Genomic DNA, 26,614 nt, shown 5'->3' on the forward strand with positions numbered 1-26,614 from the left:
GTCCCATTTATTCTCATACAAAATTATGCAGACTTGATTTTCTTTCTTTAGAAGTTAGAAAATGCTAAATTTAAGTCAATTTTATCTTGAATCTTTTTCAAGTTATTTTTATATATCATTGATTTTTCTTTTTCTTTTAGAGCTAAGACATGGAGAACATACAGATACCCAACAACCCTCACAAAAGTTTTCTAAAACATTTGCTTTCTAAAACACTTACAGTTGCTTTAACAAAAAGAGACATTTGGAAGATTACAATTCTTCTAAAATGCCCTACTTTTTCTTTGCTGTACCTTATAATCTCTATCATTTTTATAGATCAAAGATTGGTGTTCAGAAAATTTTAAGATGTTCAGAATGGCATAAAACACACAAACCAAAGTCCATTCTATGAAGCAAATAATTTTAATTGCTGACCTAGAGGTTTTAACGACCGTATCTGTACAACATTTCTATATTGGAGATGTATTCCTGAAAGCATCATTTCAATTGCTTCTAAGGACTCGACATATAATTCTTTCCTTTTTCTGGAATGGATCAACTTCTATGTATAATGTAATAAGTGATCTTGACCCATGCTAATTTAGAATTAGATTAACCTTTTTGTAATTTCCAGTTAAGTATTTTATAAAACTTAGAGCAGGGGTAAACCTAAAATTATGATTGTAATATATCAAAAATGGTATGCACTGCAGTCTTAGAAGTGTCACATATTAAATTTACGAAGAACTTAAAAGTAAAGAAAAAAATGTATCTTAGAAAAAAATTAATAAGATGATGTACTACTTTACCTTTTCTGCACATTGAAAATTCTTCATGCATTTAATCATCCCGGGGGAAATGTCTATATTTATACATATTGGTATGAAATTACATACCCCATATAACATATATAATAACCATATTAACTTGGCCATATGTTGGTAGATGAGGTAATTACTGTTACTTAGCCAATTCACTCTAAAAACAAAGTGTCTGAACTTTAAAATAAGAGATTTCCAATTGGCAGTAATAACATATTATTAAAATCTTCCTTTAATATCTTCTATAGGAGCTCTGCTATGTGCTGTATAAAGGAGGTTAAAAAAAACTTGACATGTCTCTCCAGGACCTAACAGTCTGCATATGGCAAAATTGCTATAAACATTAAAAGTTTTATGTGTATATATCCTCTCTATTGCCAAGATTTGAGCTATACCATAGGATCTACACCAACTAAAAATAATTATTCTAGTCCCTGGAAATTTAATTTTGGGTCAAGTAATTATGCCCAAGATTCAATATCAAAATGTGCAGTTTTCTGGTGTCCACAGTGCAGTTTTCTGGTGGCCACATGGGTAAAGGCCTGAGTTCAACACGCTGGCTTACATTTACTTGATAGAGGGTCTACCTTCAGATGGTTCAGTTGTGTAAGAAAGGGAAACCAGCTGGGTCCATGAATCAGGGACAGTTTTCCCCTGTGAACCTCAGAGCCATTCTGCATTGAAATTATCATAAAGTTTCTGCACACCTGAACATAAACCACGCATTGTCTGTAACTGAATAAATGATGTGCATCCACAAACATTCGTATGAAGAGTCTGTGTGGTTAACAAAATAAACTTTATGTATAATGCTCCTGAATTCATAGAATCCTTTGAGTCTTATGAATTTTTGAGTTAATACTGGAAACAAATGTACTCTCCTGTGAAGGTACACAAAAGTTTTGATGTGTAAGAAAAGTCCTCATACAAAAGTTAGAAAGTCATGATCTAGTGTAAGCTACTTAAGGTAAAATTTCCACAGGTCCAGTCTGTTAGAAAAAAACCTTGAGGCTGGGTGTGGTGGCTCATGCCTGTAATCCCAGCACTTTGGGAGGCCGAGGTTGACGGATCACGAGATCAGGAGAGCAAGAGCATCCTGACCAACATGGTGAAACCCTGTCTTTACTAAAAATACAAAAAAACTAGAGGGGCGTGGTGGCACCTGCCTGTAATTCCAGCTACTCCGGAGCCGAGGCAGGAGACTCGCTTGAACCAGGGGGTTGGAAGTTGCAGTGAGCCGAGATCATACAACAGCACTCCAGCCTGGTGACAGAGTGAGATCAAAAAAAGAAAAGAAAAGAAAAAAACCTTGAAATCTCACAATAAACAACCAAAACGGCTGATTTCAGCTACACAGCTACAGACAGGTAGAAATAATACTTTTCTTTTTTTAACTGTTTTCCATCCACTTAGACTACTGATATGAACAGGAACACATATAGTTTGACCTTCACCTTGGTCTAAGATTTTCTTGCGGTATTATGAAGCAAAAATCTAATCTCAGCTGACTTTCAGTTCTTTGTGTTAATAGGCCACATAGAACTGGGCTAGACATCTCTCTTTTACAGAAACGCTCCATGGGCCTTTTAGTTAAAATTGTTCAGTAAAACCTCTGGTATGGCTACATGAAAAATTACTTTGTTGAATAAATTATTTTCAAACCTATAGTAAGAATGTGTTAATCAGTCGCGCTTTGGGGAATGAAGAAAGAGGAAGCGTTTCTGCACTTGCAGCAATCTAGGGTAAAGATGACCGCTGCAGGAGCTGCCTGTAATAGCAAGTGGGAATGATAAGCAATGGGGAGGAAAAATTGAGAGCAAAAGGAGATGGCAAGACCATATACTGATATTGGAGTTAGGATGAAATTATTTAGGCAGATAATGAGGGTAAGGAAGTCCTCAGTAAGGTTTTCCTTTCAGTGAAAAGCAGCCTCCAAATTATTTTCTTTTCTAACAAAGAGTAGCCTATAAAATTGAGCTGCAGTACATAGAAAGCCAAGCTAGAAGCTTCCACGGGTGAATACTGGCAATTGTGCAATAGCACCCGGGGAGTAGGTATGTTCAAAATGGCGGCTTCATCTTCCCTTTCCTTAGCCAACCACATGTATAGTCAGGAGCAGGCAACATGGCAGCAGCCAGGTAGAGAAGCATAACATAAGATTATGTTTAGCATAACATAAGATTATGTTTTGCATAACATAAGATTAGGGTGGGGCAGCCAGCTTCTTCACGTGCTATGCAAATATCACGCCTACTCCAAACAATTCTGGGGCTCTATATAAATCAGACACCACCTCCTCAAGCTAGTCTATAAAACCCACGCACTTCACCACAAAACCGGAAGTCCCTCTTGGGAGTCCCTCTCTCTGGCAGGAGAGAGAGCTATTCTTCTTTCTCTTTTTTTTACCTTTTAAACTTCTGTACCTAAACCCACTTCTTGTGTATTCATGTCCTCGATTTCTTTAGTGTGAGATGACGAACTTCAGATATTTACTCCAGACAAGGATGCTGTTTCAATACCACCCTGGAAGAACTTCAAAATAAACTGGTTGTCCTCCAATGCATGTAGTGGAAGCCTGAACATTTTGTTTAAATATTAAAATAAAGGACGGACTCAGGATGCTAAAAGATTGAAGACCTGTGAGTTAAAAATGCAGTATGCAATTTGCTTCAATACTTTTGATACATATGGAGAAAGTGTGTGTTGCAGGGACTGGGGGCAAAGTGGCAGAATGACCTGTGTGGGTGGAGGAACACGGTAAGCCCAGGAGAAGTAAAGTGTTTGCGGTTCAGGTGCAGAGAGTTGAAGAAAAGATAAAATGCTATTGGTGTCCCACCTCCTTCCTAATTTATCAAAAGTAACTTCAGGAAGTATTGTCAGAACCTTTTGTCAGAGTTGATATTTTCCCATCTAAGGTGAAGAAAGCCCTTGGACACAAAGAATAATTCCTTGAGCAACTTATTCCAGTTATTCCCTGGTCAAACGACCTTGAGCAACTACCCCAGTTACTCCCTACTCCAATATGCAAGGGGCATATAAAAAGCGAGAGTAATTAGGAAAGCATTTTCATTCATTCTTATTGTAATTGAATCTTTGTTCTAGAAAAATTAAATTAAAATGTGGCCTGTGCTTTTCAAAGGAAATTTAAATAAGTAAGTCTTGACTATAAATAAACAAAATTCAAAGAAATAGAAATGTGCTTTTTGACAGTTATGTTTGTGGGAAATCATGCTCTTTTCTTTGAAACACCAGAAGAACTAGTGTGTACATGTGTCAAACTATATCACCATTGTAACTGGAATGAATGGTTTAAAACTAATATAAACTGCAACCAGTGAATAGTGCAAATTAGGAGATGACTGTGCAGAACAAAGATCAAGGGGTGTGTGTGTGTGTGTGTAAAGATTAAGGCATTTCTTAACACAACTCTCTTAACATGGGGCATATTCTTACCATTATTATAGCAGATCAACATAGATATGGATTTATAACTGTTAAAAATGTGCTAGACTTATCTAGAAACTCTTTATTGTATCAGGTACTTAAGTCTTAAGTGTTAGTAAGGATAGTTCTGAAATTTTTGAAAACAAAGGTGCATTTGACTCCATCAGCCAATAATTCTCAAATAATGCTCAGATGCTCTCAACATTCTAATAAAAAATAGAAACCATCCACTTTTGATCACTCCACAACCCCCGCCTCCATGCCAGTCTATCTCAGCCAAAAGAGGTGTATTCCTTCAACTTCCTGTGTCACTGGCATGCCTATATGCATGCCTGCTCTAAACCTCTTAAATACAGATAAACACAAAATACAGGCATATTTCTCATTATGCAAGCAGACTCCTACATACAAATTCTAAAGGAAAGCACAGAACAGCTGCATTCCACTTTTTTTTGGCATGAATAGGGCCTTTAATATCAATACTGAAATGGAAGTGATTAGTACTATTTACTGAATTTTAAAGCACCTTAGGATGTTCAGCCAGACAGTTTATTTGATTGGCTGAACATGCGGACACCTCATTTTGAGAAAAATGTGTTGGCAAAGGCAAAGAAACAGCTATCTGGCTGCTTCATGAACATTTTTAGAGGATTTGAGCTGATATCTCTTCTTTAAAAATGATACTATTATAAACAATAACATGCTCTTTCTAGCATTATGTGGTCTTTTTTAGCTAATCACACTTCTGAAACTCTAAAATTAGGAGTATGGAGTATAATCATTTAGATCTGACTCAGCTTATAGGCTTTTATTTATGATACTTTGATGTATAGCATCTAATGTAAAAATATCCATTTACTATAGGTAGTTGGACATTGCTAGAGTGTATATTGTACGTTAATACCTCTATATATCTATCTGATTCATTTATAATATTAGACAATATTTGGTAAATTATTTGTTTTAAAAGATGTATTAATTCTTTTGTTATTTCTGTTATATACTAGATGTAAGGTTTGTTCTTGGGTTCTTGCCGAGTTTAAAAGGAAGAAACTGAGGCCAACACAAGAAGATCGAATATGAAGGAATTTATTCAGGCTCCCGGGCGAGGTTCTGCAGTCCAACAGGAGGGGCCGGAGAAGTCGCACGGACTCCTCTCAGACGTGGGGTTTTATAGGGAGTGAAGGAGCGCAATTGGTTGTGGGAGAGCAGGACTACTATTGGGTAAGGTTACAAGCCTTTGTTTGCATACAGGACTTGGCTGCTATTGGTTAGAATTACTCAGCTGCTATTGGCTAGAAAGACTCAGCTGCTATTGGCTAGAAAGACTTGGCTGATTATTGGCTAGAATCACAAGACCCTGCTTGCATGCTGGGTTCTTTAAGGGAAAGCCAGGCTGTGAGAGAAGGGGAAAAGGGAACATGCCTGAGCTTGTCCGAGCTTTTGGGAAAAAGGCAGGGCGGGGTGTGTGTCCGAGCTCCCAGCGAGGCAATCGGCCTTACACTAGACATGTATTTAACATTTGTTTCTACAGTGCACTTACCGGGTCTCCAGTAGTCTAAAGAGTTTAGATCTGAGTAAAGTTCCCACATGCCAGGGCTAGGAGGGTACTATCATGGTATAAATAATGCTGAGGGAATTATTTTTAGAGAACAAAGCACAAGCTATGATGTAAACCCCCTTAAATTTTTTCTAGAGCAGTGACAAGAATAAAATAGAAAGCAAAGAAAAATCATTGGTATATATGATGTTAGAACTTGATTAGGCAAAATTATTACTAAGCCCAACAAATCAGTTCATTGAGATACCAAAAAGTAATGGAACTAGTAAGAAAAAAAAATCTTCACTTGCTTCCGGACTTATCTGGATCCATTTACCAGAATATTTTTAAAACTAGTTAGACTTTAAATATTGACTTTTAGAAATCTGTGGACTGCTAAATATTCTAAAATTGTGAATTAAAAATATGAAATAAATAATTTTTCATCAGCTGCTAGTCAAGGTGTCATAGAGTGTTCATATGCGGACGATTCAATATATTCCAAGTACATAACTATGACCAATATAATATAAAAATACAAAACTAAAAACTATGGCCACTCCTACATCCACTTACAGAAAGGTAAGATATTTTTGTTCCATTTAGCACTCAATTTATTGGATGAGGTCCACCCACACTAGGGGTGAAGGGGGAGGCATCTGATTCAGTTAGTCTAGAAATTTAAATGTTAATCTTATCCAAAACACCCTCATAGTCGCATCTAGAATATTTAGCCACCTATATAGGCACCCCATGGTACAGATAAGTTGACATACAAAATGAACCATCACACTTGGGAAAAATTATGGGTTGACCATCATTTTTTCTCCAGCATTTTGAATATATTACACCATATTATTTATTGTTACTGATATAAATCTATGGTCAGTCTAATTGTCATAGCTTGTAGGTAACCTCACTTTTCTTTTCCATAGCCTAAAATCATAAAAAGTATGTTCTCTGATCACAATGAATCAAATTAAAAATTATCAACAAAAGGGAATTTGGAAAATTGTCAAATCAAGCAACACACTTCAAATAACCAATGGTTCAAAGATGGAATCTAAAGGGAAGTTAGCACAAACCCTTGGATTAAAGGGCAACATATAAAAATTAATATGCTGTTAAAACAGTATGTGGGAAAAAATTATACTGTAAATGCCTATATTAAAAAAGAAAAAAGTAATATTAAATAACTAACTTCTCTCTTTAAAAATTAGGACTGGGTGTGGTCCAGCATTTTGGGAGGCTGAGGTGGGCTGATCATTTAAGGTCAGGAGTTTGAGACCAGCCTGGCCAACAGGGCAAAACTCTGTCTCTACTAAAAATACAAAAATTATCTGGGTATGGTGGCAGGTGCTTATAATCCCAGCTACTCAGGAGGCTGAGGCAGGAGAATCTCTTGAACCTGGGAGGCAGGTATTGTAGTTAGCCAAGATCACCCTGCAGCACTCCAGACTGGGTGATAGAGTGAGACTTAGTCTCAAAAAAAAAAAAAAGAAAAGAAAAAGGAAGAAAGAAAAAAAGGAAATTGATAGTAAACTAAACTCAAAATAAGTAGAAGGAAATAGTAAAAGTTAGATCAGAAATTAAAATATAGAATGGAAAACAATAAACTCAACACACCAAAAACTGATTCTCTGAAAAGACCAATAGTATTGACAAACTTTGCAAAACCAATCAAAAAGAAAAGATAGAAGTGTTAAATCACTAAAATGAGAAATAAAAGAGTAAATACTACCAACCTTATAGAAATAAAATGGATTTAAAAATATACTATGAATAATTGTATGCCATCTACTTATATAATATAAATGGAATGGAAATTTTCCTAGAAATTCAGAAATGACTAAAATGGACTCAGAATAAATATAAAAGTTGGATATACCTATAACAAATATAGAGATCGACTCAGTAGTCAGGAAAGGGATCACAATGAAAGGTCAAAGACTAGGTTGTTTCACTGGTGAATTCTACCAAATTCTACCAAAACTAGATCAAAGACATTGCAAAAAAAGGAAACTGTAGATAAACAATCTCATGAATAGAGACATAAAATGTGCCGACAAAGACACAAGAAAACTGAATGCAGTAAAATATAAAAAGGATTATACATATTGACCAGTTGAATTATCTCAAAATTGCAAGGTGGATGCAGCATATAAAAATCAATTAGTGTGATAGATCATATGAACAGGATAAAAAACAAAAATCACACGATCGTCTCTATTGGTACAAAAATGCATTTGATACAATCTAACACATTTTCATGATAAAAAGCACCCAAGAAACTTAGAAAATAATTTCTTCAATCTGATAAAAGACATCTGTAAAACCACAGCTAATATACTCATTGATAACAAAACAAAACAATATATCCCCTGAGTTCAGGAAGAATAAGATAATGTCTACTTTCATCTCTTTTATTCAATATTGTATTAGAAGCTCTAGCCAGGGCAATTGGAGAAGAAAAGTCAATAAAAGTCATTCAAATAGGAATGGAAGAAGTAAACTATCTTTATGGACAGATGTCATGATCTAGCTGCTACAGTTTGAATATGTTCCCCAAAAAGCATGAATTAGAAATTAAAAGACCATGTACTGTGTGATTCTATTGGTATAAAATATCCAGAATAGAGGCTAAGTGCAGGGGCTCATGCCTGTAATCCCAGCACTTTTGGAGGCTGAGGTGGGCAGATCCCTTGAGGTCAGGAATTGGAGACCAGCCTGACCAACAGTGTGAAATCCTGTCTCTTCAAGTGTGTATATATATATATATATATATACACACACACTTAACCCTGGGAGGTGGAGGTTGCAGTGAGCCGAGATTGTGCTATTGCACTTTAGCCTGGGCAGCAAAGTGAGATGTGAGACTCTGTCTCAAAAAAAAAAAAAAGAAAAAAAATCCAGAATAGGCAAATCTATAGAGACAAAAAGTAGATTATTTGAAGATAGAGGCTGGAGGGATGGAAAATGGAGAATGACTACTATTGAATATGGGCATACTTTTGGGATGATGAAATATTACAGAATTAGATGGTGACAATGTTTACACAACTTTGTTAATACAATAAAAGCCACAATTTATACACTTTAAAAGAGCATATTTCATGTTATGTAAATTATATCTCAATTAAATAAATGAATACATAAAATATAAATCTGAAACTTCTAAGTAACTTTTTTAAAAGAGAGAAACATTTGGTATAATGCTTGTGAATCTATTTAATTATTGAATGTAATACTTTTTCCTATTATAAGAAAATGATAACATTAAAATTATGTATTAAAAACATATGACCTCAAGAATGGGTTGCCATACACTGGAAAATTATGTTAACATCTTCATTATGCATCTTTGTATGAGTACAGATTTTGTTATATAAAGTTCTGTAATCCAACACTATATGCCAAATTCTAGCTTCAAAATTAGCACAGAGAAAAAGACAATTCATCAAACACATGAAAGGAAAGTAGAAGAAAAATGATGAACAGATAACCCAGAAAGACATAATAGAAATATTTCAAAATATTATTACAGTCCCCCAAAATCTAAAAAGTTTAAATTTGTCAATAAAAAGACAAAGACTATCAAGCATATTTAAGTCTAAACTTATGTGAAATTTATAGCAAAAAAATCAGAAAAAGGAATAGACATGATAAGCCCAAATAATACTGATCAAAATGAAGCCGGATTCATAACATAACTTTCAGATAATATAGAAAGTAAGAAAAAAATTACAGAAGTAAAGAGAGAAATAAAACAATCAAAAAATTACAGAAGAGAGAAACAAAACAATCTATCAAAAGTAAAGAAAATAATCTATCAAAAGTATAAGAATTTTATACATTTCACAATGTAGCCTTGAAGTATATAAAACAAAATGAATTATTAGGATAAATTCACAAACTGCTATCATTTTAGATGATTTAGCATACATTTGTCAAACACTAACAGATTGAGAAGAAAAAAATAGTAAAGTTTAATTTATATGTTCATCTAATTGAAAGAATGTTGAGGTAGGGAAGGATTTAATACACAAGCCAAAAATGTACAACCTACAAAAGAATAGAAAGAAAAATTTAACTCCGTTACAGAAGTTTAAAACAAAACATACATCTAAAATAAAGCATGTTCAACAATATTAAATTTATGATATACTGGATAAAGTACTTGCAACTTTTATATAGCACACAAATCAAAATCATTAGCATCCAGATAGGTTTCATATATATATGTTTTAGAAATGATGGGACCAGATGGCTGACCCATTGAGAGAGACCAAAATATCAAGCAAATCAGTATACTTTGAATAGCTCTTCAGAAAGAAAACACCCACAATCATTGGAGAGGCAATACAGACACCAAGGCTGAATAGAGAGGAAACTGGGAACCCTGCATAGGGTACCCAAATGCTAGGGCCAGTTCCCAGACCTGAAGGACTCCTGGGGAAGAAGTGAGTGAAGGCATTGGGGGACAGCCCACTCTCACTGTGGACCTCTGGGATCCTAATCACAGGGGCCCTATGAACCCCATGGATGTTTCAACTGGCAGTGGAATCTGCCCACTGAGTAGGCTGAGACAGGGCTTTAGCCAGTGTGGAGCCCAGGCACTTTGGTGTGCAGGGCAGCCAAAGCACAGCGAGACCATAAGTGTCCATCTCCCAGGTCTCCCCATCTCCCTTTGAGTAGCTCTAGTCCCAGCTGACCACTGGGGCAGGATATAGCAGAACCAACTTCCTCGAAAGACGGGGGCACATCTGTTCTGCAGGTCCTTCTGCCTTCCAGACCATCACAGGGCCACTGCCTGGCCACCTCACAGGAGCATGTGCACAGCATAGCATCTATTACCCAGCCTGGGTGTTTTGCTTTATCTGAGTACTTTTGGCCACCTGGGAGCACTTTGGCTCCCCTAAAGCAATTGGAGCCCAAACCCATGGGTCTGGAGGATGGAGCTGTAGGCTTGTCCAGGCAACCCAGGGCTATGTCACACAGCTCAGGAATGTCAAACTGAAATCTACAGCTGACACTTGAGTGGGGAAGGAGTCCTTAGTCTAAGAGCCCTGAGGAAGTGAGACATGCAAGTTCACGGGCCAGTGCAAGAGCAGGGCATGCCTCCCTCCTCCAGAGGTCCAGAGAACGTTTGGCCTATTTCCCTTCAGTGACCTCTACCCAATGGAGCCTTGCAGCCCAGAATACCTAACAAAGGGAATGTGGATGTGGCACCAGTGATCAAAAAGAGTTCTCCCAAGGACTAGGATCAAAGCTGGTGAGGAAGCTCATGGCTCCTCCAACACACTGCAGAGGATGTCTTGGAATGCAAGGAATTGCAAACAAGCTCTGAAGTTGTATAATACCCTATCTGCCAGCCATTACTATTAAGCACCACCTACTGGATTGCAGCCCAAAGTACAACACCAAAACTATTCTGCCAGTATATGCCCCTGTGAAACCAAGGGCAAGAATCTGGACACAAATAAAGATCCTGTATGGAGTCTTGGCCCTCTGACAGCACCCATAAAACAAAGTTAACTGATTATACTCACATCATACTTAAACAAATACCAGCTGTCTCAGATGAGAAAGAATCAGCACAAAAACTCTGACAAATAAAAATTCCAGAGTGTTCCCTTACTTCAAAACAAGCCCACTAACTACCCAACAACGGTTCTTAACCAGACCGAAATGTCTGAAATGACAGATATAGAATTTGGAATCTGGCTGGCAAGGAAGCTCATTGAGATTCAGGATAAAGTTGAAACCCAATCCAAGGAATCCAATAAAATGATCCAAGAGCTGAAAGATGAAATAGAAATTTTAAGAAACAACCAAGCTGAACTTGTGGAAGTAAAAAGTTTACAAGAATTTCTTAATACAAATAGAACTATTAACAGCAGAATAGGCCAAGTTGAGGAAAAAAATCTCAAAGCTCAAAGATTGTTTCTTTGAATCAACTCAGACAGATAAAAATAAAGAAAAAAATCATGTTTACTTCCAGGAAATATGGGAATATGTAAAGTGGTGTAGTTTGGATGTTTGGTCCTCTCTAAATCTCATGTTAAAATGTGACCTCCAATGTTGAAGGTGGGACTGGTGAGAGGTGTTTGGGTCATGGCAATGGATCCCTCATGAATGGCTTGTTGTTATACTCAGGGTAATGAGTGAGTTTTCACTCTATAAATTCATGGAAGATATGTTTGCTTAAAGAGCCTGCAACCTCTTCCCCTCTCTCTTGCTCACTCTCTTGCCATGTAACATGCTGGCTTCCTCTTCACTTTCCACCATGAGTGGAAGCTTCCTGAGGCCCTTACCAGGAGAGATTCATGGTGTCATGTTTCCTGTACAGCCCGCAGAACAGTGAGCCAAAATTAACCTCTTTTCTTTATAAACTACCCAGTCTTAAGTATTTATTTTCACCTATACAAATGAACTAACACATAAAGAGACCAAGCTTTATGACTCACTGGCATTCCTGAGAGAGAAGGAGAGAGAACAAAGCTGAAAGCAACACATTACCCAGATTCAAACTGTACCATAAGGCTACAGTAACCAAAACAGCATGGTGCTCATACAAAAACAGACACATAAGCAAATGCAACAGAATAGACAACTCAGAAGCAAAGCCTTACACTAGCAACCATCCGATAATGAAAGTTGACAAAAACAAGCAATGGAGAAAAGACTCCTTATTTAATAAATGATGCAGGGATAACTGGCTAGCCATATACACAAGAAGGAAACTGGACTCCTATCTTTCACCATACATAAAAATTAATTCAAGATGGATTAAAAATTAAAATGTAAGACCTCATCTTATAAAAATTTTAGAAGAAAGCCTAGGAAATATCCTTTTTGACATCATTTTTGGTTGAGTCCCCAAAGCAATTATAACAAAAACAAAAATTGACAAGTGGGACGTAATTAAACTGAAAGGCTTCTGCATACCAAAAGAAATTATCAATAAACAGACAATATATAGAATGGAGGAAACCATCCACAAACTATGCCTCTGACAAAGTTCTACTATCCAGAATCTATGATGAACTTAAACCAATCAACAAACAAAAAACAAATAACCCCATTTAAAAGGAGGCAAAAGACATGAACAGACATGTCTCAAAAGAATACAAGCAGCCAACAAGTATAAGAAAAAATGCTAATTATCAGAGAAATGCAAATGAAAGTCATAATGAGATATCATTTCACATCAGTCAGAATGGCTATTAAAAAGTAAGTAAATAAATAAGTAACAGATACTGTTCAGGCTGTGGAGTAAAGTGAACACTTATACACTGTTAATGGGAATGTAAATTAGTTCTGCCTCTGTGGAAATGAGTTTGGAGAGTTCTCAAAGAACTAAAAGCAGAGCATTTGACTTAGCAATTATTGCTATACACCTAAAGGAAAATATATCATTCTACCAAAAAGACACATGCATTGATATGTTCATTGCAGCACTATTCACAGTGGTAAACACATGGAATCAACCTGGGTGCCCATGAGTGGTATATTGGATTAAGAAAATATGGTACATATGCACCATGGAATATTGCATGGCCGTGAAAAAGAACAAAATTATGTCTTTGCAGCAACATGGATGTAGCTGGAGGCCATAATCTGAAGCGAATTAATGCAGGAGCAGAAAACCAAACACCACACGCTCTCACTTATAAGTGGGATGTGAATATTGAGTACACATGGACATAAACATGAGAATAGTAGTCACTGGGGACTACTAGAGAGGGAAAGAGGGGAACATGGGTTGAAAAACTACCTATTGCATACAATGATCACTTCCTAGGGGATCATTGTACCATTGTTCTTGCATCGCATAATATACCCATGTAACTAAACAGGTGCCCTCTGAATCTGAAGTAAAAGCTGAAATCATAAAAAATTAAAATTAAATACAAAGCACACACACACATATATGTATGTTATATATATAATATATATATAAACTTAAAATAAATATATTTAAAAATAAATATTTAAAATAAAATGTATTTATTTAAAATAATATATATATTGAAAATAAAACGTGTGTGTGTGTGTGTGTGTGTGTGTGTGTGTGTGTATGAGAGAGGGAGACAGAACATGAACACAAAGATATTCCAAATTTAAAATTCTTTAAAATGTGAAAAGATTCCCAATTGCACTAAAACTTGGAAATATGCAAATCAGAAAACATGATATGGTTTTACCATCACATTCAAAACCATTTTAAAATAAGATATAACCATTTTATAAAGAGGTGACAAGTGTGTGGAACAATGGAATTCTCTTACTTGTTTCTCCTATCTGTTCCCCTCCGTTCTTTGCCCTGTTCTCAATCTCAAAGTTAGAATCCTGTGCATTGCATAAAACAAACTCCCTTGATTATTAGCTTTAGGTTTGATTTAGCCAGTAGGCAGCTCAGACAAGAGACTAGGGGACAGAGTGATATAAGTCTGTCAGTATTTCTTACATCCTGCGTGGAACATCAGGGGTAAAATCTGTCTCTTTCTTTAATTCTAATACAATTAATTGGGAAAGAAATTAGGAAGGGTTGAAATTTGGCAAAGATTTTGACAGTATCAGACCAGGAAGTTACAATAACTGTAATCAATATGCTAAGAGTTTTAATGGGAAAAGTGAACAAAAACAAGAATAAATGAGTAACGTAACCAGTGAGATACATACTCTGAGAAAGAATCCAAAGAAATTCTAGCAATAAAAAATACTATAGCAGGAATGAAGATTGACTTTGATGGTCTCAATAAATTGGAAAGGCCAAGGAAATAATCAGAGAGCTTGAATAATGTTAATAGAAACATACAAAATTGAAATGCGAATAAAAAAAGAATGGAAAAAATTGATCAAAGTATCCACAAATGGTGGAACAATTGCAAGAGGTATAATATATGTGCAATGAGCTATCCAAAGGAGAACCAACGGACAAAAAGCAAAACTGAACCACAGATTTAGAAAGTCAGTGAACAACAAGCAGAATCCGCATAGACATAGAATATTCATACTGCAGAAAGAAAAGACAAAGAGAAAGTCTTGAACCAATTTAGAGCTAAAGCTCTCCCTATTACAAAGGAATAAGGGTAAGAATTAATCAAACTTCTCTTTAGAAATTATGCAAGCAAGAACAGAGTGAAGTATATAAAGTGTCAAAAGAGAAAAAAAGGCATTGACAAAAATTTCTCTATCCAGTGAAATTATCTTTCCATATTGGAGAATAAATAGACTTTATCAGACAAACAAAAATAGAATTTGTCATCTGTAGTCTTGCAAATAATGTTAAAATAAGTTTTTCAGAGAGAAAAAGATAATATAGGTCAGAAACTTGAATCTGTATAAAGACAATGAGAACATTACAGAAGAAATGTGAAGATAAATTTTTTTTTATTTTTTCATATATTTAATCTAATTGATAACTATGTGCTTAAAATAATAGCAACACTGTGTTTAGTTATTATAGGTTTTTAATAAACAAAATAAATGACAGCAATGTTATAATGAATGAGAAGGAGGATTTGAAAATATTACTCTATTATAAATGACCTCTACCACCTGTGAAACAGTATAGTGCAATTCAAAAATGAAATTGGAATAGTTGCAATGTCTATTGCAATCTTTAGGGCAACCACTAAAAAGACTTTTTTTTTTTTTTTTTTGAGAAAGAATGTAGTTAGAAAGGAGATAAAATGAAATAATATATAATGCCCAATTAAAACCAGAGAAGTCAGAAGAGTGGAGGACTTTTTTAAGAGAGAGAAAGAGTGTGAGTGTTTGTGAGAGAGAGAGAGAGAGAGTGTTTGTGTGTGTGTGTGTGTGTGTGTGTGTGGAGAGCTATGAATAGAAAAGAGAAACACAGCAGATACTGATGCAACTATATCAATAATCACTTTAAATGTTAATAATCTAAATACCATTTAAAAGACAGAGGCTGTCAGAGTAGATAAAAAATAACAGAACTACATACTATCTATAAGAAACCCACTTTAAATATAGACACTTGAAGAGATTAAAAGTACGGAGACAGAAGAAGAGATCCCATGAAAATCATAATCAAATAACAATTTGAGACAAAGCTAATTTAAAAGCAAAAAATAAAAAATAAAGAGGTTAATTCTCCAAGAAAATTTAATAATATTAAATGTGTTGATGCCTAACAATAGAGCATCAAAATATGAGGCAAAAAATGATTTAAAAAGTGAGGAGAAATGGACAAATCTACAATTATAGTTGTAGACTTTAACACACCTATATTAGTAATTTACAGGTACATTAGGCTAAAAAGCAGTAAGGCCATAGTTAAGTTGAGTGACACAAATCAACTGGATCTAACTGACATTTATAGAATACTTTATCCCCCAACAGCAGAATATATATTTTTCTCAAGCTCACAAGGAATATTCGCTAAGATAGAGCACATGCTGAATCATAAAACCCATCTTATCAAATTTAAAATAAAAGAAATAATATAATGTATGCTCTCAGATCGCAATGAAATTGAAGTGGAAATCAACAACAGAAAGATAGCTGAAAAAAAATCTCAAAATGCTTGGAGATTAATAATGCATTTCTAAATAACAAATAAGTGAAAAAAGAAGTCTCAAGATAAATGTTAAAACATTGTGAACTAAATTAAAATAAAAATACAATTTATCAAAATTTGTGAAAGCAGTGCTTAGAGGGAAATTTATAACACTGAATGAATTTATTACCAAAGAGGTAAGGTAATATCAATTTATTAAAATATTTTATTTTAAAAATTATAATTAACTTTATAATATTTCAGATACAGTAAAATAAATTTACATTAGCAGTTACCTAAAATGAATATTTATTTGCTAAATGTACCAGAAAAAAATAGCTAAAACATTTATCTTTGAGTCCACAGAAGGGACTGAAAATCGTTCACTGTGTAGATGAAATCTCCTGTGCTAAATTTTCCTTGAATTCAATTCCTTAAGATTTCAATTCACTGAATACCTACTATGTTGATTCACAGGTTTTCTAAGGAAAAACTTGCCTTTTCTTTGAAGAACTAAATTCACATTTTTTCCTAATTCTAAGCAACAGAAATTTCTGAGAATTTTAATCTGATTTTGTGTTTATAAAAAAAATTTTTTTTTTTCTATTTCTCTGAAGACACAGTCCATTTACTCTGTAACATTTTGGTTAGTCTATCAGCATAGATCTGAGTACATTGGAAAAGTTACAGTATTGTGACAAAAAAAAAAAATTAAGTCCTATAGTCATATGTGCTTGTTTATGCATTTAACCTGAATCAGTTTACTAGTAATGCAATGATGAAATAGAAAATTAACATTTGTAATACCTGTTGGATGTACTGAATTAAGTAAAAACTGCAAATGTCGGACACAAAATAAAACCAGTTATTTTTACTGAGTATTCTTAGGTTGTACACATAATAATTTTTGCTTTGGAAAAATACACAGATTAAAAATTGATTCTGATCCTGGAGAATAATATTGTCATTTAATCTATAAAATAAATGCTTGTGTGGTCCGACTTGTTAAAATGATTGGCCTTGAAAGAATTGGCATAAAATATGAAATTATATTTTTATTGCAGATGATAGTGAAAGAATCTATCTTCCATGTATTCTAATCAGTGCTTCTTAGAAATGTTTATTACAAATAAAAGTTATAGTTGTATAACATAAATTTTCATAAGCAGAATATAATAGTCAAAATACATGAGAACTATAGATCAGAGCACATCTTTCTTTTATAGATAGCACTTTCTATTTTCACGTATGAAATGGTATTTACTACAGTTCAATGACTAATATTTTAAAAATGTATGCATTTTCGCTTTTTAAATGAGAATACAACATAACTAGTAGAAAGAAAATATTGTTGAATACTACTCATATAAATCTCTTCTCTCTCCCCAAACCCACTGAAAATGGCAGAAAAATATAAATATTGGCTGTCAAAATAATCCCAGTTCACAAAATGGGATTTAACTTCCCCCCTACATCAAATTCTATGTATATTCTAGGTATACATCTTACTGTAGATAATATTCCAAGAAAAATTAGGGTTTCTCATACCTGTTATTGAAATAATCCATACTGAAGACTATATACCTTAATTTCAAACCAAAATTTTGGTCTCTGATCACCTTGGGACATAGAATTCTTGATCCATGTCATTGCCCAGAATAGGAGGTAAGTACCTGCTAAACCCATGTTATTGCTTTTCTTTAAAAAACAATACTTGTTATAGATAATTTCTCACTGGCCATCTCTTTTTTTAGTTTCTAGAATATTACCATGTTACTAGGCAGGTATCCACTCCTTCTTTTTGAAGGAGGAAAAAGAGAGGAAGGCTGTCAATCAAAAGGAACCACTTTTTTTCTGTCACAGAAGTAGACAGAGTAATCTTTCTGGGCTCAGTCACAGATTGGAGATGGGCATGTAAGCAAGACCAGACGTAGTTACATTTTGGGAATTTGTGTGGGAACTGGAAAAGAAATTCTAAGTTGTAATCCGTAAGCTATCAAAGACCAGTGACCTTGTGCTTAGTTATAGATGTTTACCTAATACTTCACAATACTCCTAAATTTAAAAATATCAATTTCTAACTTCAAAACTATATATTAAAATATTTTTTAATCCACATCCAATTTAAAGGAACAAGAACTGCTAATTCTATCCCATACCATTTCACCCTTCTTTGCCATAGACAATGGCAATTTACTTGACTAGCTAAACAGAAGGGAATAGGATGACTCAGGAAATTGGTAATGAATTATAGAGCCACTATCATCTAACACATTTATTTGAATTTAACATTACTACCTGAAGGACATTCTGAATCACATGAAGTAAATTAATAGTCTTTGTCCTTATCCTATAGCCAGATATTCACAACACAATCTTTACCACATGCCCCTAAATTCTTAAATGATGCAGTGGTAGGTGCACTAATAATATTTCTGTAGAATTATCAATTTCAATTGAGAGGTCGAGGATTAAATAAGCTTAGAAAATGAACCAACTTCTAGAAATTCTGGAAAGAAAACGTGGCTTTGAGAACTGACCAATGTCCCAGATTCTCCTTATAGACAGAGGTTTCTAACCTGGGATAAATCATTCACTTACTGTTTGCCTAATACAGACATGCAGAAAGAGGTGGCTGATTAAGATTGAACTAATGACCAATCGCCAGATTTTTAAGTGAAAATGTAATGTAGGTTTTCTTTGTGTGTATGTGGCATTGATATTATTTACACTTACCAAATCACTTGTTGCAATACTCTTCTTTTGAAATAATTGCGTTCTTCTGAGTCTAATTATTCATTTAACAATTCATTGATCCCTGTATTCAACTTGTGCACTGAACTAGCAATAATACCTGTACTGCACAATACAAAGATGATGAATATTGTAACCAAGTAGGAAAGAGGTGTCATCGTGGTGTTGACAGCTATTCAACATAATGAAATGCATTATTTTTCTCTAGACATGTACATATTCTTATGTTGTTTCATTGATACCAATTAATACCATCTCACCACTATGACATCTTTGAACTTTGTTCCGGTGCTTTTATTCATTTTGGCCTGATGAACGCTGTTCAAACAAATCTTAAACTTAATTGACTCATATTAGACTCCTAGAAAATACCATGGAATTGTGCTTACTGTTTCTTATTAATTTAACCATGAACCATTAGGTCTTTTCTAATGGTTTAATTTTATATATAATGGCTGATAGAATTTGGGTGTTTTTTATCCTCTGCAAATTTCATTTTGAATGATGATCCCCAATGTTGGAGGGAGAGCCTAGTGGGAGGTATTTGGGTAATGGGGGTGGATCCTTCGTGAATGGCTTGTACCATCCTCATGTAATGAGTGAGTTCTTGCTTTGTGTTTGTGTGAGATCTTGTTAGTTAAAACAGCCTGGAGGTTTCTCCTCTTTGTTGTTCCCTCTCCTGCCATGTGATACACTGGTTCCTGCTTCATCTTCCACAGTAATTGTAAGCTTCCAGGGGACCTTACCAGAAGCTGACAGGATGTTGATACCATGCTTATACAGCTCACAACCATGAGCCAAAATAAAACTATTTTCTTTATAAATTATCTAGCATTAGATATTTCTTTATAGCAATCCAAAAATGAACTAACACACTAGCTTTTCCATCTTTGAAAAATTTTCTTTTCTTTTTTTTTTTTAATTAATTTATTTATTTTTTTATTGCATTTTAGGTTTTGGGGTACATGTGAAAAACATGCAAAGTTGTTGCATAGGTGCATTCATGGCAGTGTGATTTGCTGCCTCCCTCCCCCTTACCCATATCTGGCATTTCTCCCCATGCTATCTCTCCCCAACTCCCCCCCCCGCTGTCCCCCCAACTCCCCCCCGCTGTCCCCCCCCACTCCCCCGCAACAGACCCCCGTGTACAGTGCTCCCCTCCCTGTGTCCATGTGTTCTCCTTGTTCAACACCCTCCTATGAGTGAGAACATGTGGTGTTTGGTTTTGTGTTCTTGTGTCAGTTTGCTGAGAATGATGGTTTCCAGGTTCATCCATGTCCCTACAAAGGACGCGAACTCCTCGTTTTTAATGGCTGCATAATATTCCATGGTGTATATGTGCCACATTTTTCCTGTCCAGTCTATCATCGATGGGCATTTGGGTTGGTTCCAGGTCTTTGCTATTGTAAACTGTGCTGCAATGAACATTCGTGTGCATGTGTCCTTATAGTAGAACGATTTATAATCCTTTGGATATATGCCCAGTAATGGGATTGCTGGGTCAAATGGAATTTCTATTTCTAGGTCCTTGAGGAATCGCCACACTGTTTTCCACAGTGGTTGAACTAATTTACACTCCCACCAACAGTGTAAAAGTGTTCCTATTTCTCCACATCCTCTCCAGCATCTATTTTCTCCAGATTTTCTATTCTCTTCTTCTGAAGAGATAGCATATAATCTCTTTTGGGACTTTTTTTTCTCTTTCCATAATATCATAATCTGTTAAAACCTTGGCATAAACATTTGCGACGGGAAATCTCTCTTCTGGAATATAAAGAAAACACTGATTGAATCTGAACACATGTATAAGAAGTGTTCTTTCTTTGCAGATTATTGTTCCAAAGTAATGAGCATTTTCTTTTGTTTTGGTAGTGGATAACATGGAATAACAACATGTCTTTACAAGCCTTATCTACATAATACTTATTATATATTTTAGAAATAAGAATAAATATGACTTAAGAAATAAACACAGTGTAATTATGGTTTTTTCAATGTCAAATTGCTTATCAGTCCATAAACCAGAATGGTATTGAGATGGCTAATATTCTCTCTCGTCTCTTAATTAGCAAAATTTTTTCATTAGGGCTTACTATAACAACTTTTTTCCGAGAACTCCACAGGAGAGTATTTGTGTTTTGTTTGTTTGTTTTCATTTCTATTATATATTTGAGAGTAAATTTTTTTAAAAAAAGGAGATAACACCCCAGCAAACCATGTATTATTTTTTTAAAATATATTTTATTACACTTCAGATTCTGGAGTACATGTGCAAAACATGCAGGATTCTTGCATAGGTACCTACATGGCAATGTGGTTTGCTGCCTCCATTCCCCATCACCTATATCTGGCATTTCTCCCCACGTTATCCCTCCCCAACCTCCCTACCTCCCACTGTCCCTCCCCCAGTTCACCACAACAGACCCCAGTATGTGATGCTCCCCTCCCTGTGTCCGTGTGTTCTCATTGTTCAATACCTGCCTATGAGTAAGAACATGTGGTGTTTGTTTTTCTTTTCTTGTGTCAGTTTGCTGAGAATGATGGTTTCCAGATTCATCCACATCTCTACAAAGGAAACAAACTCATCGTTTTTTATGGCTGCATAGTATTCCACAGTGTGTATGTGCCACATTTTCCTTGTCTGGTCTATCATTGATGGGCATTTGGGTTGGTTCCAGGTCTTTGCTATTGTAAACAGTGCCACAATGAACATACATGTGCATGTGTCTTTATAATAGAATGATTTATAATCCTTTGGATATATACCCAGTAATGGGATTGCTGGGTCAAATGGAATTACTATTTTTAGGTCCTTGAGGAATTGCCACACTGTCTTCCACAATGGTTGAACTAATTTACACTCCTACCAACAGTATAAAAGTCTTCCTATTTCCACACATCCTCTCCAGCATCTGTTGTCTCCAGATTTTTTAATGGTCACCATTCTAACTGGTGTGAGATGGTATCTTGATGTGGTTTCAATTTACATTTCTCTAATGACCAGTGATGTTGAGCATTTTTTAATGTTTGTTGACCCCATATATGTTTTCTTTTGAAAAGTGTCTGTTCATGTCCTTCACCCACTTTTGGATGAGTTTGCTTGTTTTTTTCAGGTAAATCTGTTTTAGTTCTTTTTAGATTTTGGATATTAGCCCTTTGTCAGATGGGTAGACTGCAAAAATTTTTTCCTATTCTGTTGGTTGCCAGTTCACTCTAATGATTGTTTCTTTTGCTGTGCAGAAGCTCTGGAGTTTAATTAGATCCGATTAGTCTATTTTGGCTTTTGTTGCCAGTGCTTTTGGTGTTTTAGTCATGAAGTCCTTGCCTATGCCTATGTCCTGAATGGTTTTGCCTAGGTTTTCTTCTAGGGTTTTTTATGGTGTTAGGACTTATGTTTAAGTCTTTAATCCATCTGGAGTTAATTTTAGTGTAAGGTGTTAGAAAGGGGTCCAGTTTCTGCTTTCTGCACATGGCTAGCCAGTTTTCCCACACCATTTATTAAACAGGGAATCCTTTCCCCATTGCTTGTTTTTATCAGGTTTGTCAAAGATCAGATGGTTGTAGATGTGTAGCATTCTTTCTGAGGCCTCTGTTCTGTTCCATTTGTCTATATCTCTGTTTTGGTACCAGTACCATGCTATTTTGATTATTGTAGCCTTGTAGTATAGTTTGAAGTCAGGTAGCATGATGCCTCCAGCTTTGTTCTTTTTGCTTAGAATTGTCTTGGCTATGCAGGCTCTTTTTTTGTTCCATATGAAGTTTAAGGTGATTTTTTCCAGTTATGTGAAGAAGGTCATAGGTAGCTTGATGGGGATAGTGTTGAATCTATAAATTACTTTGGGTAGTATGGCCATTTTCACAATATTGATTCTTCCTAACCATGAGCATGGAATGTTTTTCCATCTGTTTGTGTCCTCTCTTAATTCCTTGAGCAGTGGTTTGTAGTTCTCCTTGAAGAGATCCTTTACATCCTTTGTTAGTTGTATTCCCAGGTATTTTATTCTCTTTGTAGCAATTGTGAATGGCAGTTTGTTCTTGATTTGTCTCTCTTTAAATCTGTTATTGGTGTATAGGAATGCTTGTGATTTCTGCACATTGATTTTGTGTCCTGACACTTTGCTGAAGTTGCCTATCAGTTTCAGGAGATTTTGGGCTGAGAGGATGGAGTCTTGTAAATATACAGTCATGTTGTCTGCAAATAGAGACAATTTGACTTCCTCCTTTCCTAATTGAATACCCTTTATTTCTTTTTCTTGCCCGATTGCTCTGGCTAGAACTTCCAATACTGTATTGAATAAGAGTGGAGAGAGAGGGCATCCTTGTCTAGTGTCAGATTTCAAAGGGAATGCTTCCAGTTTTTGCCCATTCAGTATGATACTGGCTGTGGGTTTGTCATAAATCAGTTTTAGTATTTTGAGATATGTTTCATTGATACCTAGTTTATTGAAAGTTTTTAGCCTGAAAGCCTGTTCAATTTTGTTGAAGGCCTTCTCTGCATCTATTTAGATAATCATGTGGTTTTTGTCTTTAGTTCTGTTTATGTGGTGAATTACGTTTATAGACTTGCATATGTTGAACCAGCCCTGCATCCCTGGGATGAAGCCTACTTGATCGTGATGGATAAGCTTTTTGATGTGCTGCTGCAATTGGTTTGTCAGTATTTTACTGAAGTTTTTTGCATCTATGTTCATCATGGATATTGGCCTGACGTTTTCTTTTCTTGTTGAGTCTCTGCCGGGTTTTGGTATCAGGATGATGTTGGTCTCATAAAATGATTTGTAAAGGATTCCCTCTTTTTGAATTGTTTGGAATAGTTTCAGAAGGAGTGGTACCAGCTCCACTTTGTCTGTCTGGTAGAATTTGACTGTGAACCCATCTGGACCTGGACTTTTTTTTGTTGGTAGGCTATTAATTGCTGCCTCAACTTCAGCCCTTGTTATTGGTCTATTCAGGGTTCTACTTGTTCTTGGTTTAGACTTGGGAGGGTGCAAGTGTCCAGGAATTTATCCATTTCTTCCAGGTTTACTGGTTTGTATGCATAGAGTGCTTTGTAGTAATCTCTGATAGTAATTTGTATCTGTGGAATCTGTGGTGATATCCCCTTTATTGTTTTTTATTGCATCTATTTTATTGTTCTTTCTTTTATTTTTTATTAATCTGGCTAGTGGTCTATTTTGTTGATCTTTTCAAAAAACCAGATCCTGGATTTATTGATTTTTTGAAGGATTTTTGTGTCTCTATTTCCTTCAGTTCTGCTCTTATCTTAGTTATTTCTTGTCTTCTGCTACCTTTTGTACTTTTTTGATCTTGCTCCTCTAGCTCTTTCAATTTTGTTGATAGGGTGTTGATTTTAGATCTTTCCTTGCTTCTCATGTGGGCATTTATTGCTATAAATTTTCCTCTAGACACTGCTTTAAATGTGTCCCAGAGTTTCTGGTACGTTTTGTCTTCATTCTCATTGGTTTTGAATAACATCTTTATTTCTGCCTTCATTTTACTGTTTATCCAGTCAACAGTATAAGAACCCTAAAGTGAGACCACTGCATGTGGAGAGTGTAAGTAAAATTTAATAGGCATTTTGGAGGTAAAAGTAACAATGTTCGATGCTTTATCAAACATGGGCACTAAGATACTGAGAGTTTGGTACAACTTCTAAGGGTTCTGCTTTGGGTTAATAGATTGGTCAATGAATACAGAAGAAATTACATGATGTACAGAGGCAGATGTAATAGAAGAAGTTGGAAGAAATGTGAACAAGAGGTTGTCAGGGAATATTTGCAAGGTACCCAATTGAGTATCTAGGCCCAGAGCTAGCAGTAGAGTATCAAGCTAGAGATATAATTTGAGGAACCATCAAAATATATTAATTTGTATAATTCCCACCAATAGTAATATGATATTTATTTGATTATTCCTATTTTTATATGACAAAATAGTAATTTTACTAAATGCTATAGACTCAATTATGTATCCCCAATTTCATATGTTGAAACCCTAACCTCCAATGTGACTGTAGTTGGAAAAAGGACTTTTGAGAAGACAATTAAGATTAAATGAGATCATAAAGTTGGGTCCCTAATCCAACAGAAATAGAGTGTTTATAAGAACAGGAAGAACCACTGGAGTTCTCTCTCACCACACACATACACACACACATACACACACACACACACAGAAGACCCTGTGAGCACACGGTGAGAAGGTGGTCATATGCAAGCCAGAAAAAGAGGCCTCACCAAAAATCAACAATGCTGACATCTTGATCTTGGATTTCAAGCCTCTAAAACTGTAAGGAAATACATTTCTAGTTTGTTAGTTTTTTTTTTATTATTATTATTGGTAAGTTCCCTAGTCTATGGTATTTTATTATGGAAACCTGAGCTAACTAATTCTCTAGCATAGGTATTACAAATGACCTTTCTGCATCAAGTCTTCTATGTATACTGTAGGTATCGTCAATACATAATTTTAAATCTTCACTTATTTCCCAGAAGCAGAAACTGAGAATGCTTAAATAACATGGCCAAGCAGTAAGCAGTGGCAGGGATCCTACTCCAAAAAATATGACTCCATCCCGGACCAGAATGATTTCCTTAGCCTCATCAAATAAGGGTGGTGAACAGTTATAGAGAAGAGGGACTGGAAATGCTGTTAGAATCTACTGTAGCCTTGGCATTGTTAAACTTATGTAAGTACAAATAATAAACTATACCTTGTTCCAATATTTAAATCCACATATAAATGATATACACATAAAGTAAGGTTATGTGTGCTCTCTGACAATAAGAAGGTCGGTAAAAGAAAAGTTAAATTAGAAATAATATCTGCATCTAATTCAATAGGTAGGCAAAGAAATGGGAACCAGACAGCAAGCGAAAACCAAGAAGACAGAGGGCAGAATTGGAGACAAATTCGTGAGAAGAGGGAAGAATATTTCCAGGGGGAAGAAAGGATCCTTTTTTCTTCTTTCCCTACCAGTGGGATGGGGAAAACACACAAGAAGATGTTAGTAAATTTCTTACTGTTTTTGACTTTAGCAGATTTACATGACTTTGATTCATTTTGATCCAATTTTGCTGTTGCTAGAAGATGAATAAGAAAAGACCAAATTATGTTGGATGAATCTAAGTTATCAGTATGACATGGAAAATCTCTGTAACAGCTCTGGTTTTATGATACCGGACAGGAGGGAGAGGAATGGCATTGCACTATTCATGTGGATATTGTGTTTCTCTGACTGCCCTTTATTATACTGCAAGTACAGTAGTTTTCACTTCCCCAAACTGGGAATAGTTCCAGAGGAATGCATCTGGATAACATTTGCTCATTACCCTCCCCAGAAAAGAATTAGTCAGCAAGGGCCCTATTCATAAAAACGAATTCCATCCATTTCTACTTGAATGTCACATCTTTATGTAGAAAAAGTGTGGAGTGAGCCCTTTTTTTCTACATAAAGAATGCTTTTCTGTGATTAATGGATCACCCTCCCTATCCAATATGTAAGTAGACACTTCTAATTATATACCTGAGGGAGCTCAAAGA

This window comes from Aotus nancymaae, unplaced genomic scaffold (assembly GCF_030222135.1).
Source record: "Aotus nancymaae isolate 86718 unplaced genomic scaffold, 86718_ANA_hifiasm-v0.15.2.pri h1tg000036l, whole genome shotgun sequence".
Classification (NCBI taxonomy): Eukaryota; Metazoa; Chordata; class Mammalia; order Primates; family Aotidae; genus Aotus; species Aotus nancymaae.